We start from the raw sequence: 14,388 nt of genomic DNA, 5'->3' as shown, positions 1-14,388 counted from the left end.
TTCTAGCCTCACACAAGCAAAGAGAGAGATGAATAGTTTCGAGGAGATTTACAGAGAGGGAGGGAGGGAGTGGCAGGAACAGAGAGAGACTGAAAAGAAAGATGGAGCAGAGAAAAGGAGAGGGAACGGTGAAATTTTAATGCAGAGTTTTCACTCCGCGAGCTGCCTTTCTGTAGGCTGCGTTACGGACACAACAAGCTGGCATTTTAAGCCCCTGAAGAGAACAACATGTTTGTCTGGGAGAAAAATAAATGAGTAGATTCATGCTTCAGCACGGTAAACAGTGGCCTTGTTTTTCGTTTAACCCAGGCCTGCTTGAAGTGGACTGTATCCCTCCACATCTTTGCTGAATAAGCAGCTCATCAGTACAGTTACCAAACAGTGATGTCACAGCATGGACTCACCAAACCATGCTTGTCACCGCTTTGTCCAATCATGTTCTTTTAAACATTTAGTGCCTTTGATATGCTTGACTCATTGTCCTTTTTTTTTGGTTAAACCTGTTAAGATGGTTTTCTAATAGACAGCTTCCAGGTTATTGCGGCCCAGTCACTCATACAGACAGGAGTAGACTTCCTTGAATTCCTTTAGCACATTTTCTTTCCTTTATTTTGGGCCTTGATGAATTGGACTCCACTGAGGAGCTCTAGAAACCATTGTATGTTATTTGGGAATTAACTTTAGCACACTTCTTAGCATTAAAGAGTGGCATATGTCCCATCAGTGCCATTACCAACTGAAGTTGCAGATAAAATGTCACTAGATTGACCCTAGAAGTTTAAATCTTGTGTTGATGACACACTTTTCTATTGTTTTGTGCTTGTGTACAGTTGCTATTGACATATTAACATGGTCTGTTCTATGTTATTTAATTTTGTGCCATTCCATTAGCTTCATTAACTCATATACTTTGGTCCATAATCACAACACTCATAATATCTCATTACTGTATGTGTATCCATGCTATGGAAATATAGCATTGGGATATCTTTTGTACATGGCCAGTTTGACAACCAGTTATCCTGTTATACCTATTTTAAGGTGAGCATGTGAGCTCCATGTGCATGGGCATATTCATAAAAAAGCTATGCTCTCAGGGACTTTGACCTCATCTAAAGAGTAGAATAAAAAAATAATACGTAATGTGATTTGGCTTTCTTTTAGCTGTGATGATGGGATCAGCTGTTTCCTTGTCAAGTCTTACCAAAATAACCTCACATGCATTCATGTGTTCTTTCAGATGAAACAATTGAAAATATAACACGCTTTGTGACATTTTGCTTTGGGGAATAACAAGGATAACTGTGGGTAGACACCGGCTGAGTTGGAGGCAGAGTTCGGCTGAAGAACAAATCACAATCCATTCATTCATCATTACTGTGAATCAATAAAACTTCTTCACACACAAACCCGTACCCTGATTCCTGATTCTTTGTTTTTTTGTTCATATGGCATGACCCTGCAGGATATTTGTTAATGAAAAAGTGGCTCAAATGAACCCCGAGTATGTTTTCTCTGTGCCACAGAGGCTGTAGTACGTGCAGCTTTTCCTTGCACCTGCTCCAACACATTTGAGACAAGTAATCTTGTCGGAGGATCATATGTGCCTTAGCTTGTCAGTCCGGCTCCCAGGGAATTGAGGTTTCAGAGGTGTGGAGACTGACACTTTATTTTGGGAGGTTTCTTCTAAAATGACCAGTAGTCCAAAGAAAACCCTTTCAAGCTGTTAGCTTTTCTGTGACTTAATCATATGCAAATAGCTGCTACAAATACCCATGGGAAGTGAGAAATTGCAAAACAATTTCAGTAACAAAAATACACCAAAGTGTCCAGGAATTAATGACTAAATTCAAACATATCAAATCTGGTACACATGGGTGGAGTAATCAGCTATGTCTGGACAGAAAATTTGCTCTCGACAAAAGTCCGATTTGATCACAGCTGACGCGTCCACCCAGAAAGAAAACAGTGAAGTGAGCTGTGAAGTGGTCACTCAGAAGAAAGCACAAGTCAATACTGAGATGAAACAGCTGCTAGGCAAACAGGAAGGCAATACTTGAAAGCAGAGCACCTGGGTCAGTGGAGTGTACTCTCACATATTGAACATCCTTTCATGCCCAGACTGGCATACATCCACAAATATCAGCATACTGTGTTCCTGCAATTACATATACATTTCATCACCATATGCACTGCAACAATGTCCAGCTTAGCAAGTTATTTAGTTTTGAAGTCTAATAATTTCTCAAAGCAGGTGAAAGAATTCTGCCAGTAGGGTGATATAATTCAACATATTTGCAATTTGTTGAAACAAGGCAAAATGAAGCAGATAACTCCAAATCAGCAAACTGATTTGATATGGCAACAGTTGAAAGTATCTTAATGCAAAGTCAGGTTCTTTCACTTGTGTTAAGAAAAATATGAGTTTAACTGATTCACCTGTTAAGAGGGATCTTTATCATAGTGTGAACTAGGGAAAATTGATATTTAAGTAGTGAGTCAATCCTATTTTTTTTTAAATGATACCAGTGCCAGTTTTTTTTTTCTTTTTTTAGTAATACTGACTTGATTCCTCATTCTGTAACTCAGTGTTGTAATGTGGCCGTAGTGCATATGTTTAAATCCTTACAACACTGCATTACATTCATGTTTACAGGGCTGGAAATCAAAATGAGAGCACATAATCATAACGTGTGTCATGTAATCATGTGTTTATTGTTGCAGGACCCAATAAAATGCCCTGTATTTTGTTTGATTGCACTGTTTCTCACTTGAAGGCTGCAAGCCAATGTTGCACTTGTAACTCTTATGTAACTTTACTGTATGTGTTTACCATCAACATGTGTTGAATGGGATTTCTGATTTTGCCATGATTTCAAATCAGAATTATGGATTTTCACTGGTATTGGTAACAAAATTATGGTATCGGAACATCTCTAATGTGAACCGACAGGCAGGATACAACCCCTTTGAGATAAGCTTATAAAGCTAAATTGGAACAGGAGAGAGACAGCAATTTAAAAAGAAGAGGTGAGTTGCGAAAAAATAAGCAAGCTGCATATAGAAATACTCAGCCACCCTGTTCTCATTTTATCCTTACAGGCCCACTTCCTGTTTGCAGCACGTGTTTTTATTCGGGAGGCCCCATGCCACCGCACCCTGGCCCAGAGGGGACCACAGACAGCTCCACAATGGAGACTGTGTGCGCTCTCTGAATGACAGACCTGTCCCTACAAGCTACAAGGAACCCCCACTGTCACACATACACACACACACACACATACACATGCAGACACACACTTGACTGGACTGGATAACAGATTTCACCATAATTCTTTTGGAAGCAACGTTCCATGCTTTATTATGTAGAGAGAGATGAGGGGGGATTGTGATCAAACTCTAGATTACTACGTAAGTGATGATAACAGACACAGTCGGCTCTCACTGTTCTCTTCTACTGCCTGCTGTATGATAAGTCACCTTTTATCACACACAGCATACTGAGGTGCCATGCTATGTGGGGAAAGGCTGACGAGCATGCTCATTAGCTTCCACTTTCATCCGTTGGTCCATCAGTCAGCGTTCTCAGTGATGTGTGTGTTTTCTCACGTGTTGGTGCTAAATAGGCAGACCACCTGACATATGGATAAATCAGGTCCTAACTTATGAGCTGGGAATGTTAGTATTTACTGATAAGGATTTCTTATTAAGGAGTCATTCAGCTAAATGATGACCATATTTGCATAATTTCCCCATCCTGTTGCGAGAGAGAGAGAAGAAGAAAAAAAAAAAACATTATGAGACACATTCAATTTCCATCTCAGACCCATTGAGAAAGTAAATCATTGTAAAATATAATGACTTATGTGTTTACAGGGAAGCAAAGGAAATATTTACAAATGAATGGCAGTCTCTCTGTCTATTTTACTTACTTGTTTGTATAATTTTATGGACTTAATCTGTGAGTGCATCTAGTGTGTTGTGCGCACATATGTGTGTGTGTTCGAGCTCTCCTCAATGAGATTTACTGCAAACAGCCCTGTGAGAGAGTACACATGCTCTGCCCAGTCTCAGCACTGCACCCTGACAATTACTGCTATATATACCTCTCCAAATGAGAGCCATGAACTGGCGTGATTATAGGGTGGAGTGGTAGCAAAGAAGAGGGAGAGATGGGGGAAAGAAGAGGTGAGCTGAGGGAGAAGGGGAGAGAGAGAGAGAGAGAGAGAGAGAGAGAGAGAGAGAGAGAGAGAGAGAGAGAGAGAGAGAGTCAGAAATGAATGAATACTATGGGGATATACAATGGGGAGTGCCAGACAAGCTTCAGCATAGTGATTGCATATTGTTCCGTTCACATTTGTCATAGATCACATTTTATATGACAGGCTCCAATTTAGTCAGAATTGCTTCAAAATAGTGAAGTGGGGGTGGGGTGGGGTGGGATGGGATAGAGGGATCAGAGGCAATTGCAGGAGCTGAGCAGAGCAGCATCTTGCCTTTTTTCTGTGTGAAAAAAGTCAAGATTATGACTTCTGTCCATATGTTTCCACTCAAAAGAGATTCAGCCAACCCCGCTCTCTTGCAGTTTTCTATAAATTGCATAGCAGCGAAGCTATAAAAGCTGCAGAAGACTGTATATGGCTGACATTACAATACCATTAAGTAAAGAAGTGCTGCCCTCTTCTGGAAGTGAATGGAACAGTGCATATGGAGAATGGATGGAGGCAGAGCGAGACGACATTTGGCATGAGTGAGAAGGATAGCATTTTCCTCATCAAAAGTATAAGATAAGCCAGCGCATTACAGATTGTATAGACTGTCCCCCATTCATACAGGAGAAGAGGAATTTGAGATAACAGCGAGAGCAGAGACAGATGACGGCTAGTCGTAGCGGGTGAAAGAAAGCTGAAGGCCTGACATGGACGCAGACATTGGAAACGAGAATTATGTTTGACACTAACATCACTCATGGGAGGTGAAGAGACTTCCACGGGCTATCTGCAGACTGTACTCTCTCAGCGCCCATTTTTCACTTTCCTGGTAGCTGTTTAACATCTGGCCTGTCACTTCAGTTGAGTCACAGCCTCCTGTCAGTCAGAGGGCTGGCCTGAATGTGCAGTCACCTCAATCCGACAGTCTGTTCAACTCTGGCTGCCTTGTCAGAGCTGGATCAGCCTAAAGAGAAGCAGCACATAGCCATGGATGGATTGACAACACAAAACCCCTGTACACATACAGCATGATGTATTGACTTGTAGGATACAAAGCATACAGGGTGTTACAGAGCTGAGACCCTGTTGACAACTTATCTGTTTAACATATCTGTCTACCTTATGGGGTCACAGAGTCTGTGGATGAAATGCAAAGTGTAGAGTCGAGAAATGGCTGTTCTTTCAACTCTCCTCCATGTGTGAAAGCCATCCCTGTGGGGGGAAAGCAGCAGGATCACATTAACTATGGACCAGTTTTCATCGTACAGAAACCCACGCTCCGCCTCACTCCAGCGGCTCGCATAATTGGAAGCATCTTGGCATGAAGATAGAGTCAAGGTGGCATATCAATGGGCGCTTACTCCAAGGGCATGCAGATAAGAGAAGGCTGCTTCTCTTAACAGGTCGTGTCCATGATAGGGTCACTGGCCCTCCCTAAAAAGACAGCAGGCTGGGTGTTGACTCACATACAAATAGCTATAGCAGATCAGTGGTGTGCAGACACAACACAATTCACTCCCAGTGGCACTCATCCCTAACACCAACAAGCAAACAGTTTTGTTACCGAGGCACGTTTCATTCTGTATGCATGTGTAGCAGCGGGAAGGTCTTTTGTGAATCCTTGGTGCTCTGATTAAAAAAACATGACCCAGTGCTCAGACTTTAACACAGTTTTCAGGCAACACCCTGCAAAAAAAAAAAAAATCTCCGTCTTAATCATCAATTTAGCCTCATATTTACCACTAAATTTTTATTTTCTCTTAAAACAAGTGATAAAATCTGCCATTGGGATGAGATAATCCCATTTTTTCCAATGCAGTTTGACTTGTTTCAGGACTTTTTTGGCAACAAGTATAAGTATGTTGAAACAAAGCAGAATAAGGCAGATCTTCCCTGGTATCAAGACAATGACAGTTGATGTAGAAAATGCTGGAAACAAGTTGACTGAACATAAGTGGAAGTATCTCTGGAACTTGTTTTAAAACAGGAGTTTAATACTAAATTCGAGGTGAAATGACTGGGTAAGACTTATTTGTGTGTTGTTTTTTCAAGAGGGATCTTAATTGCTCTTTGTCCTTGCATGACATTTGAAAACATTTGAGCTCTACGTCTGATGTTGGTTTCTATATATGTAATCTCTCATAATTTGTTGTATGAGTTCCAGTGGCTACAGTAAACACGGTCAGTTCCTCATTCTTCCACCCACTCATTCTGTCTCAGCCAAGCGTCCTCCATCTCCCCACTTCTCCTCATCCTGCAACAGTATCTACTTTGCTCTATGCCACTCCAGAAAGTGGGGGTGGAGGACTTCACCGCCTCCGCACAAATAAAACTGTGTGCCAAGCCGCATTAACCCTGCATCCTTATCGCCTTTTTGACTAGAGACATTTTATGAGCGGGAGCTGTCAGCCCCCTCAGACTCCAACTACAAGAGGAGGTGTGCTTCATGCCCTGCTGCATCACTGGCCCACTACTTAGTAGACACCATTGTTATTTAATAGCATTAACAACAAGAGAGGTCACATTTAGGACTTTTCAGTTTATCATGTCACATTATATGATATGTATAATGGGGCTTTTAATGCAGTCCTTGCATTAGGGGAAAACTGAGGGAGTTTGTGGGGAGTGCACACACACCACATATACACAGACACATAGCTGGGTTGAGCAAACAGCTTTTTGGACCAAAGTTACTGCTACCACCACACACCATCCTCTGCCAGCTTAAACTAGCTCTCCTTGAGTTTGAAACACTGGACTGGACTGGCCCTCAGTGTCTATGACTGGCTCAATGCCGGAAAGTGACTCTGCATATTTACATAAATAGCAAATGAAAAGTCTAAAATAGTGCAAAACATCTGTTTTTGAATCAAATAGCCAGTGGCATGTTTTAAATTGGTCAGCACACTTGACCAGGCCAAACTTATTTCATGCTGTGAAATCTATGATATAAATATTCGTTCCAGTACTTTCTGGTTTTCGGTATTCACATAGGGTTTCCTAATTCAACTCTACATGTATTTATTTAGCAGCAGTATTGCTCTAGCTTGCCCTCCACTACAGCATTAGGGCATGCAAAATCTCATAAACACGCAGTGGCTTTGGCCCCTTGTGAGTTCAATAGCAGTAACTTAATTCTGCTCCACTAATCATAATAATTACAGATATTACAGTAGCCTCACTAATTACAGTTGCACAGTAGCTCCTATGGATGCTTAAACAAACAGATTTCAGATAAGTTTGGAAAGAAAACTAATTTATGGCTGCTGAGGGGAGATCAATCAGGTGAGGGGGTGGTGTGTGGGAGGAGGTGGTAGGGTGGGGCTCTGTAATTAATACAGAATGCAGTAAGAGATGGAACCAGGCTCTTCCTCTTTTCAATTCTCTTTCCCTTTCATCCTTGCATCCCTCCTTCTCTACGTCCCCTTCGCCACATTATTTATCTGAGCTGTCACACTGTTGTTGTGATTATGGATGTCACACAGCCATAAAGCGCTCCACGATCAATAGGCCTGAAATTAAACCAAAAAATGAATTTCCGCAGCGCTGGCCACATGCACTCGTGAGCAGGAATTACCTAGCTGGAGAATGGCTGATTACCCCACTGAGGAGACAGAGACAGAAACACAGTTGGAGAGAGTAGCTGCATGACTGAAGCTGGCAGTGTTGGCAGCAGTACAGGACGGGGGCATAGCGGTTGATTGGCAGTGCAATGACAGCATTTCCGCTTTTCTACACCTATACACAGGGGACATATATAGGCTGAAACTTTGTTTAACCCGTCACTCATCCAACAATTTAAGTTTAACCAAAGTTCATGTTAAATGTGGGGTGACTGATCCGTGCAGTGAAAGATATTAAAGTTACTAGCTCATAGCTGCCAGCAGCAACTAATATATTGCAGCATCAGGCCCATGTGATGTGTTTTGTGTAGGATGCAGTGCTAAACGACTGTGATGTAATGTACCAAGCCTGGCCGTATGACACAGGCCAACCACGACGATGATGTAGCCATTTGTCCCTGGCTGGAATCAATATACTATTAGACATGATGAGATGGAGCAGCGTTCATTATTCCTATCACCAGGTCAGTTAGAGGAACCTGTGCACTGGGAGATTTAGGTTGAATGGCAAGTCCTCCAAAGATGTACAATGTTTAAATTAAAGGTGCTCTATATAAAAGGTTTGTCTTAAAGGAATACACCATTGTCTTGTGCAAAATACCCCTTTTTCCAACTTACCCAGACTGTTAGATACCATTTTCACTTCTGTACGTCCAGTGGTTCGGTTCCTATGGGTAGCATTTTGTGTTAGCTTAGCATAAAGACTTGAGGTCTATGAGAGTCATTAGCCTAGCTCAGTCAAAGTGAACAAACTAACTTAATAGCAACTCCACAGGATAAATGTGTTCAGCAGTTACAGCTAAAACAAAGTTTGTAAGGAGAGTCTAAATGGTTTACATTACTTACCTGGTTCAGTAATATTTCACGTCTAAAGTGCCCTAACTTAAACCAGCCCTTGGCAGCTTTGCATAGTGCACTTTTAACATGTAAACTTGAGGAGAAAACTCATGAAGTCAGTAGTAAGGAACTGAGTACAGGAGGTCAGGTGTATCTGAAAGGTGCATTAAAGGGCTACAGTTTGACTCTGTAACACTGATGGAACTGCATCATTCTGAATTCTGTGACTAGTAAATGTCAGCTGCATGCAAAATTAACCCCTGCAGCCGTCTCTCCTCCAGGATTATGCCCAGCATAATCAGGGAAAACATAATCAGGGAAAACAAGCAGGGAAAGTCTCATGACTTTCCCTGCTGATGGAGGACTGACAGTTGCCGTTGGTATGCCTGACAGAGAGTTAGAGAGAGACACGAACGGCTGCTGGGATTTGTTTATGTTTATGAAAGTCCTCCTGTAGCTCTCTCCTAACCTAAAACGCTGCAGCATCTGCCTCCACTTCCCCTCTGCACATCCCTCCACCGGAGATGGACACGTCCCTTTTGTTTCTCGCTGTTTCCCCTCTCCCACATTTAGAATCGATTTTCTATTAATGCAAGAGCGTCAGAGAGGGAGGGTGACAGGGGCTGAGGTGGTTGCAGCTGCTTGACAGGCTTCTTCATCTCCTACCAGGAAGTTTGGTTTACATCAGCCCTGGGGCGGGAACTGTCACTGGGGAAGCTGAGGGATAATGGGCTGGATTTATGCTTTCTTCCCCTCCTCTCTACATTGACCAAGTTGGAAGAAGTTGACCACTGATCTGAAGTCTTTCAATGTTGTTTCTCATATGGGTTATGACTGAGGTTTTGGGAAAGAAAGCTGATACAAGACCTGCTCTCAAGGGCAATATAAGTGTATCATTTGTGAGCAGTGAGCCTGAATTCAAACACAGCCATCCTTACATTTACTGTATTTAACACTTATATAACATTGTCGAAAATAATTTCTTAACTTTCCTTTCCCCTGACTGGCCTGTCAAGACATGTTTCATTTATCACAATTCCTGCAAAGACCCCGGTACTGGGCAACAACCACAGTTTGATTTCACATCAATTTGACAAATCCTCCAGGATTCATAAAACAGTCTTAGAGCAAATAATGGCCTGACATATTAGATTTGCAGTTTAGACAGCATTCAAATCTGACATGTGATAAAATGGGTTAGGGCTTCTGGGTGTGAAAAGGAACATAATGTTTTGTGTCGCTTATGTTGCTGTGGTAAGATGCCAATAAAGGTTAGCATTTTGAATACAGTATAGGCAGTGATGTCTGGAAGCAAATTGTATAGTACAACATGTTCACTGCGACTATCTCAGCCCTCAGCCCTGAAGAAAAAGGGATTTAAAAAATTGTGGTTGTTTTGCAGTTAGAGGATACAAAAGTGAAAATGTCTAATGAGTCTTCCAACTGTACAGCCAACTGATTTTATGAAGGTAGACCTCACATTTAATAACATGGGTATCACATGTATGTTGAAGTGCTGTGATGACTGTGGTTATTATGGGCATTTTCTTTTGTAAACCATCACACTTTTGGTTTTCTGTCTCTCCTGGCTGTTTCTTTTTCTATCACTTTCCATCTCTTGTCTCCCCTTCTCACTCCCATCCTTGTGTGCATCGCAGTGACTGAACTCATTCTCAACTATTTATTTGCTTTATTTCCTGAGATCAGCTATAAAGAACAAACACTATTAAGCCAGCCAATCAATAAGGGAACATCGGCGCTCTTAGGTTCCCTCTCCACAAAATAGATTTATACCCTGTGCCTGGGCGACATAAATCACATATTCATACATTAAATTAAAAATGTGATTGATAGCGATGCAGAGAGTGTGTACAAAACCTCATGATGTAAAAAAAGATTAAATATTAGTTGGGGGCTGCGGAGGGTGAACAGAAAACAAACATCATTTTTCAAGTGTAATTCCTCTCAGCCTTGCGAGTCTGGGAGATGAGTTGTTGCTTTGGGAAAGCGGATGCTTGATATGACTGTAGCGGCAAGTGCAGATCATGTTTATAATTAACAGGATCCAAATGCTCAGATTCAGTGTTACTTAAAGGTTTCTAATGCAGGAACACCACAATGACAGTCTTGCTATGAAGATGGCTGGATGAACAATCAGGGCTCCGGTGGAGATTTATGTGGACCTGAAGGCAGCTGGTCAGCTTCCAGCCTCCATCCTCTGCATGTCATTCTGCGAGGTGAACTGAGTGTGGAGAAACAGGTTCATTCACAAAGTGACACTTAGTGGGATATATACAGATTGTGTCATGCATTACAAGGCCCAGTGGTTATGGGAGCATTCCAGGAGAGAGAGGCAGAGAAATATGGCAGCATACATCAGGAGCTTGGCCAGAGCAGAATAGGTACAGCGAAAAGAGAATGGGAGAAAGAGAGAGCGGGGTGGTGGTGGGGAGCAGGGGGGGTCTCTCTGCCAAGGACATTTAAGAGAGCTGTCAGGGGAGGGTGATCTATGAAAGATCCCATCGGTTAAACCTATATGCCAGCATGTTGGCGTGTGTGTGTGTGTGTGTGTGTGTCTGTGTGTGTGTGTGTGTGTGTGTGTGTGCGAGTGCGCGCGCTGAGGTGGAGCATAAGCATCAACACATGGTGTAGCCAACACATGCGCTCACACCCTGGACGCAGAAGTCAAGCAGAGCAGTGATATTGCACAGTGCCTCTGCTCATCCACAGAGAAAATCAAATGTTTATTTTGAGCATGAGATGGGAAAACAAAACAAGGGTACAGAACAACAGATGTTCTACTCAAAAATGCACATATTCATTCTGGAAAAAAAAAAAAATCATCACATTAAATTTATCATTAAATGTATCATTCATTTATCATTCAATATCTTTTAAATAAATTTTGCCATTTTGTCAGCCATGATTGAGGATAACTACTAGAATTGTAAAAGAACCATGTTAAGAACCATGATGCTTCAGTCCTGAGCTCAGACTTGAGTCCTTCTCAAATCAAATTTTTGATGACTTGTTAGTTGAAACTCAACGCAGATTTGAGTATTGATCAGTCAGATTTGCACTCGAACTTACACACTATAGACGTGAACTTTTAACATGGGAATCGATCCCCTTAGACACACAGCTCTTTATCTTTTCGATCGTTATCCTAAATTTGCACCACATGTTCTGGTTGTTAGTGGTGTATGCCTCCATGTAGACATAGGCTGTGATAATATACCTTGCGACGCAGCCGCTGAGAGGATGACGTAACATATCATGAGAGTGTGCAGTGCCTGCGAGTGAAAATATTGCTATGCAAGTATTGTGAGCTTACATTGCCAGGACTTTACATGTTCAATGCATTATATTTTATTAGATTTACTAAATGTGAATAATGAAGGACAAACAAGGACTGTTCTAGAATGGATCGCTCAAACTGGTTACTCAAATACTGAAGGCTTGAGACTCAACTCCAATATGGTGGCTCAAACTTGGACAACAAAACTGATAGTGGGTGAAATTTCTATTGGATTATTTTTTCCCCCCTTTAACACTTTGATGCATGAATTATGAAAGCCTGAGTCAAGATTTTTTTTCTTATGTGTTTTTACTCTTCTTAGGGCATGAACACTTTTGTGAGTCTCCATACTTCTTTAAGGATACAGGACTGGTATTACCATGCCATGATACTAATATTAATATGTTTTCAGCAGCAAGAATTGACAGTCTCTGCATAAACCTCAATGGAGGGCAGCAGCAGAGAGCATTCTAACAGCTGATATGCAATTCCACCATAGAAGCCGTTGCATTTAGGAGAAAATGACTTTTAAACAGCTGTCCACTGTAGTGACCACTATGCGCCAAAGGGTTAAGGAACAAGTCACCCAAAATACAAGGAACACTGGCAAACTGTATCTATGTGCCCTCAGTGAGTACAAATCAGGGGCGGATAGGTACAGTTTTAGTTTTTCACATGTAAAATTTTGATAGTTTGAGCTCCAGAAAGGCCTGGATGGATGGAGGGCACAAATAGGTAAATGGGAAATTATCTGTTTTTTTGGATGAGCTATTACATGTGGGACTAAATAAATGACAAAGACCACTGGCTCTCTTTAACCAATAAATACTGATTTCACTTTACATTTTGGGCACAGGCGAAGTGAACTGACCCAGCTCAATATGTTCCTCAGTGGCATCCTCCTGTGGTAGCCCAACAATATCATAGCAGCAGCAGCAGCAGGAGCAGCAGCCCTGAGGCAGAGTGGCTTGTGGCCGGTGGATCGCCAGCAGGCCTGTTAGCCAAAGGAGAGAGAGCCAGGCAACCCTGCCAGGCGGACGCAGCTCAGGGACCATTATTAAAACTTAATGATATGAAAAGTGTTCTCCCATCTACCACGGAGGGGATTCATCACAACGCTGTAGCACTATACATCTTTCAGCAGCCCTTAAAGAGGAAAGGGGATATTTCTTCATGATGTAGTAAAAGCTGGGATACCCCCCTCCACGACCCCTCCCCCTTCCCCTTTCCTCCCTTGAGCTTTCTACATTCTTCATCTCCACTTAAAGAAGCTCTATTTTAAGATCATTGCATCTAAGATGGGAGGGGTGGGGGCATGACCTTGGCGATGAGTGAGGCTGAAGTATGGTGGTGAGAACTGTGCATGTGCGTGAGTATGTGTGTGTGCGATTGTGGGTGTGTGTGTGTGTGTCCGTGCGTGCATACAGCAAAATCCCATAACTGCCGGAGCCGCAGACAGTCACAAACCACAACATCGTGTCTGGGATTTGTCCCAGTGTGCCCCATGGGAAGGAATACAATTCACTCTCCGGCTCAAAGTCACTCTATACACTGTCATTAGCTTCAGCTGAGTGCCGATAGATGTCTCTTTGTCCCCTCATAAATAAAAACACCCTGGTCTCAGCTGCTGGAGACTGTAGATCAGAGAATAAATAGCTGGAGGTATCATGCTCTGCACTAAGTCAAGCCCCGGCACATTTTCCCTTTCTCTAGCCCTTCACATTTTGTGACGGTGTTAGAGAACACTGCAACCTGTAAATCAAATGGGGCAGATAAACGGCAACAGATGGACAAACTAATGAGTAAAGGCAGCTGGTGCCATCATGTCTTTTACTTAATTTTATAGCCTGAAGCCAATATGCAGTAATCATAACTGTTTGTTAAACACGCATGGAAAAGCTTACTATTTGGATCATATTATTTGCATTGTTTGACTCACAGCCACCTGCCTGGGGATTTACAACAGTAGATCACACACAATAACAGTAAAGACAGAAGTGTGCTGGTTTATGACTTCAGCACTTTCTGTTTGAAGTGTTCCAGCACCAGTGAGTTTAAATTATGGTGGGAGACGTCCTTGGGATGTGAACATCTCATTCCACCAGGCTGTGCACGTTCACGCAAACACGTACACGCGCGCGCACACACACACACACACACACACATCTAATTTCATTGGGGGTCTCAGGGAGGCTAGGGTCAGTGGAGCATGACAAAGGAATTATACATCTGGCAGCAGTAAACCTGAGAACACCCCCCCTCACAGTCACACGCACACACACACACACACACACACACATACACACACACAGAAATTGCAAATGCTATGAGACAGAATGATAACTTTTTGTGCATCACTATGCAGAAGAATTCTTTCTTTTTTTTTCTTTGAAGATGAGTGTGATTTAATGCTTATAAC

This window comes from Myripristis murdjan, chromosome 15, assembly GCF_902150065.1.
Source record: "Myripristis murdjan chromosome 15, fMyrMur1.1, whole genome shotgun sequence".
In the NCBI taxonomy this organism is placed as follows: domain Eukaryota; kingdom Metazoa; phylum Chordata; class Actinopteri; order Holocentriformes; family Holocentridae; genus Myripristis; species Myripristis murdjan.
The sequence above is the reverse complement of the archived record's forward strand: the minus strand, read 5'-3'. Positions refer to the sequence as shown.